Raw genomic sequence first — 6441 nt, forward strand, 5'->3', positions numbered from 1 at the left:
CTGTGGGGTTGTTTCAGTGTCATTTGTCTCTATCCATCATGTGGCATGTCTTCTGATACTGCATACTTCTAGGTTGAGGGATATCTAGACTCTTATTAGCTCCAGGCCATAGTTAATGGGTGGAAGATGTTAGGGGGATCACAGACACTTGCTCAGCCCTCACCTAACCCCTCCTCCTTAACTATTATGTGTCATGCCACAACCTGGGGGAGATGTTAAGTCAAATGAAAAGGCCCAGCCAGACCTTAAACCCCAAACCAGGAACAAGCAGCCCCAGATACTTATAAGAACAGGAATTCTAAGTATCAGGCCCCCATCCTCCCAAGGTGAACAAATGCCACACTCAAGCAGTATAAAATTCGGCTGTCTTCTCCAGTATGAAGTAGGGTGTGGAGAACTGCCATTGATCAACCCCACCTGGAATAGTTTTCAGCTACTCCAGGAGATCAGCTGTGACAGCACTTCTTCCTTTGCTCTTTTGATCTTTTTGTGTTGTGTACGTGACAAGGAGATTATTAGTCCTTTCTGGACTCTTTAATATGTGCAAGTAAAAAATAAGGAATCATTTGCTGAAAGTTTCTTTTGTACTCCTCACCTGTGTTCCCAGGATGTACCATGTAGCAACTTGTGCCACAGAGGAGCAACCCGTTGGGAAAGCAGAGCACATTGTCTCTTTGCTCTCAGACCTGCACCTTGACTCTGACTGATAACATAATCTTTCAAGTATTTGATACTTTGGATTTTGAAACTCCAAAACCAATAATTTTATTCTTGTCACCAGTACCCTTTGATGGCATACCTTTTTCTGATGAAGTAAATATAAAATATTTTGGTGGTTATCTGGATAGGAGAAGCAACATGGGGCACCCAGAAAATATAATTTTTACAGAAACACTTTTAAGATATTAGTAACCTATTTCCTATTTTAGTATCTTTTTATATGATTATTTTTAATTCTGAGGGTTCAGTTGGAATAAGATAGCATTTAAAGCAGGCGTTCTTAACAAGGGGTCTGTGAGCTTGAATTGAAATTCAAAAAACATTATTCTTGTGGGGACATGTTGCTGTGGGCATGATATATTTATGATATAATACACAGTATAGTGTGGACTTAGTAAGGGGGCTATGGATTTCACCTGACTTGCAAAGGAGTCCATGGAACAAAAAAGGTTAAAAACCCCTGATTTTAAAAGTTCCATTCCAGTTAACTCAAGTATAGCCTGTTAAATTGAGAATTTGATACAGATTTTTTAAAAAAAGGGTTTAGTGTTATTAGAAAGCAGAGCATTAATGACATTTAAGTCAGCTCCTTAAGTCCTAGGTAATTAATTATTCCACTTTTCTTGGGTTAATCAGTCGTCTTTCATGAAGTCATTTCCAATAGGACTGAAAAAATGGAAAACTGACAGTTTCTCTGTATACTTTGACAGGTGTCTGTAATGTTGATGTCAGGCTATAAGGGAAACCCTGTTAACATGATTTCATTTCCTTACCATTAATAGTTAAGAGTATCTCATTATTTGCCAGGACTATTGGTTGGTTGGTTTGGTTTTAAAGTTTTGTGGTTTTTTGTTTTTTCCCCAGTTCTTTTTATTTCTAATCACTAGCTTATAGAGCAACTTTATGTCCTAGCCACTCACAGTGTGCTTTTCAGATCAGTAGCAGCAGCATACCCCAGGGAGTTTGTAAGAAATGCAGAACCTTGGGCCCTACCCCAGACCGACTGAATCAGAATCTGCACTTTAACGAGATTCCCCAGATGATGGAAAGTACTTTACAGCTTGAGAAACACTGCTTTAGGGATGGTGACGGTAAAGCAGAAACTATCTCTTGATAAATGGTGGCGGTTTCTTTTGAAATCATTATAAAACCCACAATTTCAGAATGAAGGAGAGTGGAATTCCCTATGAGAGAGTATGATGCATAATAAAGCAATAGAGATTTATCAAATATTACACTAAGCATAAGAACCTATTACGGACGTCAGGACATTGAAAAGGCTTTGGGGCCTTCTAATTCACCCCATAAATGTGTTATTATGATTGTCTTCAGCCGCATTCAACCTGGAACCAAAATACTGCTTTTAGAAAAAAAACAAATCGATTTGTCATCAGTAATGCCAGTCTTTGCATATGAGCATAAGTATGCTCGTATGCAAACCGAGTCACCTAATTGCTGAAACATATTTATATTGACATCAGTTTGTAATTACATGTATATAATAACTCAGGAAGGTTAAGATTATTAGTTTGGTTAACTCTTCTCATATTTTGGCATTCATAAAAAGGACAGGTCTCACTACAGTACTGAGCTAATTAAAAATCTGGATTTGTTGGGATTTTTTCCTACCAGTCTTGCTTCTTAAAATGAGGAAAAAATCTTTGGTGTTGCTCAGAGCTCTCGAGGAAACCTCCAAAATAGATCAGGTATAAAATAAACAAATACTTCAAGTCTAAAAACAAAACAAATTTATTATATTACATTTCTGCAGCTCAGAAGTCCAAAACAGGTCTCTCAGGGCTAAAACCAAGGCGGAGGGCAGAGCTGAGTTCTGGTGCAGGAGCTCTGGGAGGCTCCCACAGTGCCTTGTGGCTGTAGTTGTGAGGTCCTGTTTTCTGGCTCAAAGGAAGATGAGGGCCTTTCCCACTTCTAGAGGCTACCATACTCCTCTGCTGGGGTTGAGGAGCTACCTCCATCTTCAAAGCCAGCAGCAATGGGGCGAGTCCCTCTCATGCTGGGAATCTCTCCTGTCTCTCCATTTTTGCTGCTCTCTGATTCACTCTCCTGCCTTCTTCCTCGATGAAGGATTCATGTGGTTACATTGGCTCCACCTGGATTATGCAGGATACTCTTCCTTTCTCAAGGTCCTTAACCTTAATCACATCTGCAAAGTCCTTTTTGCCAAGTAAAGTAGCATGTTCATAAATTTCAGGGATTAGGCCAAGGGCTCTCTTTGGGGGGCCATTACTCCACCTACAATACATGCAAATGAATGCATTAGGTGAAGAAGTGGAAATAATGGTTTTTCACTGGAAGAAATAGTTCTAATGGTTAAAATATGGGCAAGCCTTCAGTGGGATTAATGACTTGGAAGGGGCTTGAGGGGGCATCTGAAGTCCTGGTTATGTTCTGATTCTAGATCTGGATGTTGGTTACACTTTGTGAAAATCCAAAAAGTGGAACATTTACGATTTCAGTTATTTTCTGTTTGTTTGACTTCAATAAAAAGTTTAAGAAATCAAAGCAACTATGCAAAATGTTTTCTTCATTGATATGTTGTTTCTCACAGGGTTGGTATCATTTAAAATTATAGTATATGGAATTCCAAATATGTCTTTTCAATAAAAAAATAATTACAAGTGACCAAGATTTTTAAATGCAATTGATTGCCAGACATTGATCTTTGAGTAATCAGGGACCAAATAACATAATAGATGACCTTAAATAGGATTTTTGAGAATGAAAAATCCATAAAAACATTTTTTTTTTTTTTGCTTTTAAAGAGTATAAACCTTCCTAGGTCAGAAACTAATACAAACGTTCTGAACATAGCAAGATGAATTAAAAAGTGCTACTCTCCTTGAAGAACGAATGAGAAATTGATAGTCACAAAATGATAATTTATTGAGATAGATACTTCAATAGAAGTATAGATAAAATACGCTGAGAACCCCAACAAAGGACCAATTAATTCTGTCTCAAGTTAATGAGAGGAATAGTCATAGAAAGCCACGAAATCATACCTTTATACTAGACCTTGAAGGACAAATGGGAGTTTTCAGATAAAGAAAAGTCAGAAGAGATTAGATGAACGATTGAAGATAACCGTCTAATTTTGGCCCCTTGAAACATCTCCAAAAAACAGTAAAGGGATATTTTAGAAACTCATAACCCCAAATGGATAGAGAGATCAGGAGAACAATCAAGAGCAATATGCAATTTTGGCAGTGGAACCCTCATTTGGCAGAGCTCGAAAAGCCCTAGACCAGACACTTAAGAAGTAAAAACTTCAGAAATCAAGTTATCAGCTTCCATTGATGACTCTTGCTGCTCTAATGCCAGAAAACAAACTCTCACAACACATCCGAGACAACTTCAGAAAGTGCCTTTTGCCAAAGCCTAGGTTTACTTTGGTTAAACTACTCATCATGCAGTTTTCTCCTACACCTGTCTGTCTTTGTGCCTACGGCTGATGACTCAGCCAGCCAGGGATAGGATGTATCGACCATCAGGGCTCTGCCGCAGGCACCATTCACTTCCACGGCTGTAGGAACCCTGATCCTCAGCATAGATTCAGAGACTTGCTCTCTTAAGCATACGTCTCTCAAAAATTGTGAATCCTATTGCTGTTGAGATAATTAGTACAAGTGCTCAAGTGAACTTGTGTGAAAGTCTTTCTAACATTTTACAACATCTAGGGAACACATCAAAAGAGTGGCATCTATTTAATCAATGTGCAGGCAGATCTGTCTCATGTCTCACAAAGATGTACACCTGCTGCTGACTGGACTACCCCTGATTCCTCTGTATTTTCCTGTTCTCAACCTGATTTGACGTTCGGTTCTCAAGTTTCACTTCCCATTAGTGTTCAGACTCAAACATTGTTACCTGGTTCTAAGGTAACTTCATCTATAGCTGCTCAGACTGATGCTTTTATAGATTCTTGTTTCCAGTCAGGCAGGATCTCCAGAGGAATTCAAACAAGTGGAGTGCAAAGTTTGACAGATGACCGAGTACACAACGGCCAAACTGTAATTTGTGGAGACATTTTTGAGACTGTCCATTCACCATACGGTATTTCTACAAACAGCATTTTAAGTAACAGTTTATTAGCAGGGACTGTAACTCTTGATTTGTTACCTCAGAGTGATTCTAAAACATTAAATCACAATATTGAGAAATTTGTGCTAATTATAAACTTCAGTGCACAGAGTAATATGCTTTCTTCACAAAACGTGACTGATTATTGGACCCAAGTCATAGATTTATTAAGTGATTTAGAAAACATCTTGTCAAGTAACCTGTCTGTTTAAACATTGGATAATTGTAGTCTTTTATCTGATGCAAATACTGACCCTGACACACAGCTTCCATCTGGCTCAACTCAGAATCCTGTAATAGATTTTGGTATTGAAGAATTCTTTTCAGTCTCAAATATTCAAATCAAACTGAAGAGAGTGAGTGTAGTAACATGAACCCTGTACCAGTCTTGGGATCCCTGGACGTAGAGGCCAAAACTGACTTTTTTTACTTGCAGACAAATCTATTCGTTCCTATAGTTGAGGGGGAAATTCTAATTCCTGAGGCCTTGAAATGTTTAATACACAGATTCAGACAGACATAAACTTCTTTTTAGACGGTTGCCTTCATCTGCATCTGAAACACTCCAGCTTTTCCATGAGTACTGATTCATCTGACACAGATATCCAAAGAGAACAGATTTCCACTGATAAAAATACACTTGATCTAGAAAGCAAATTTCAGTTGAACAGTACAGAGATACAGGCCATGAATTTTGGTTTTGAAACACCTCCAGGGAGTTTATTCTTCACGAGCAATAACACTCAAACAATAATGGATGACTTTCTTTTAGACAATTTTGCCTGGAATATGAGAGAATGTCATTTCAGTTCTGTAGAAACCCAGACATGTGTGGAACTTCACACAGTGTCCAACTTCTAAAAGTGACATCCACATATGGGACTGCATTTACAAATTTCTTCTAGATTTAGAAAATGGGGAATGGGTAAAGCAGTATTAACTATTGAAGATAGTTTATTTACAGTTGCTTAGATTCTTTGTTTCTTGGCCTTTTGTCTTATAAATATGAAATTTTCATATAAATATGAGTGCATTATAAAATATAAGACATTGATAAAAAGAAAAGTACCATATGATCATCTCAATTGATACAGAAAAGGCATTTGCTGAAATCCAACATGCTTTCTTGATAAATACACTCAGAAAACCAGTAGAAGGGAACTTCCTCAACATGATAAAGGTCATATATGAAAACCCACAGCTAACGTCATACTCAATGGTGAAAGATTAAAGATTTTCTCCTAAGATCAGGAAGAAGACAAGGATGCCTGCTTTCACCACTGCTAATCAGCATTATATTGGCAGTTCTAGCCATAACAATTAGGGAAGAAAAAAACAAAAGGCATCTGCTTTGGAAAGGAAGAAGTTAAACTATCCCTATTCACAGATGAAATGATTCTATATACAGAAAATCCAAAAGAATCTACAAGAAAGCTACCAGAGTTGAATTCACCAAAGTGGCAGGGTATAATATCAACATGCAAAAATCAATGATGTTCCTATAGAGCAGCAATGAATAAATTTTAATGAAATTTAAAAATATCCTAATTAATGGAAAGATATCGTTTGCTCATAGAAAACTTGATATCATCAAGATGTCAATGCTACCCAAAGTTTATA

At 37.6% G+C, this 6441-nt stretch overlaps 1 pseudogene; it reads left to right on the forward strand.

Annotated features, from left to right (window-relative positions):
- The first annotated feature begins 193 nt into the window (after nucleotides 1-193).
- Nucleotides 194-5682, forward strand: LOC101442977 (ATM interactor-like; annotated as a pseudogene).
- Nucleotides 5683-6441: the final 759 nt, after the last annotated feature.

The sequence above is a fragment of the Dasypus novemcinctus genome, chromosome 1 (genome assembly GCF_030445035.2).
Source record: "Dasypus novemcinctus isolate mDasNov1 chromosome 1, mDasNov1.1.hap2, whole genome shotgun sequence".
Lineage (NCBI taxonomy): Eukaryota > Metazoa > Chordata > Mammalia > Cingulata > Dasypodidae > Dasypus > Dasypus novemcinctus.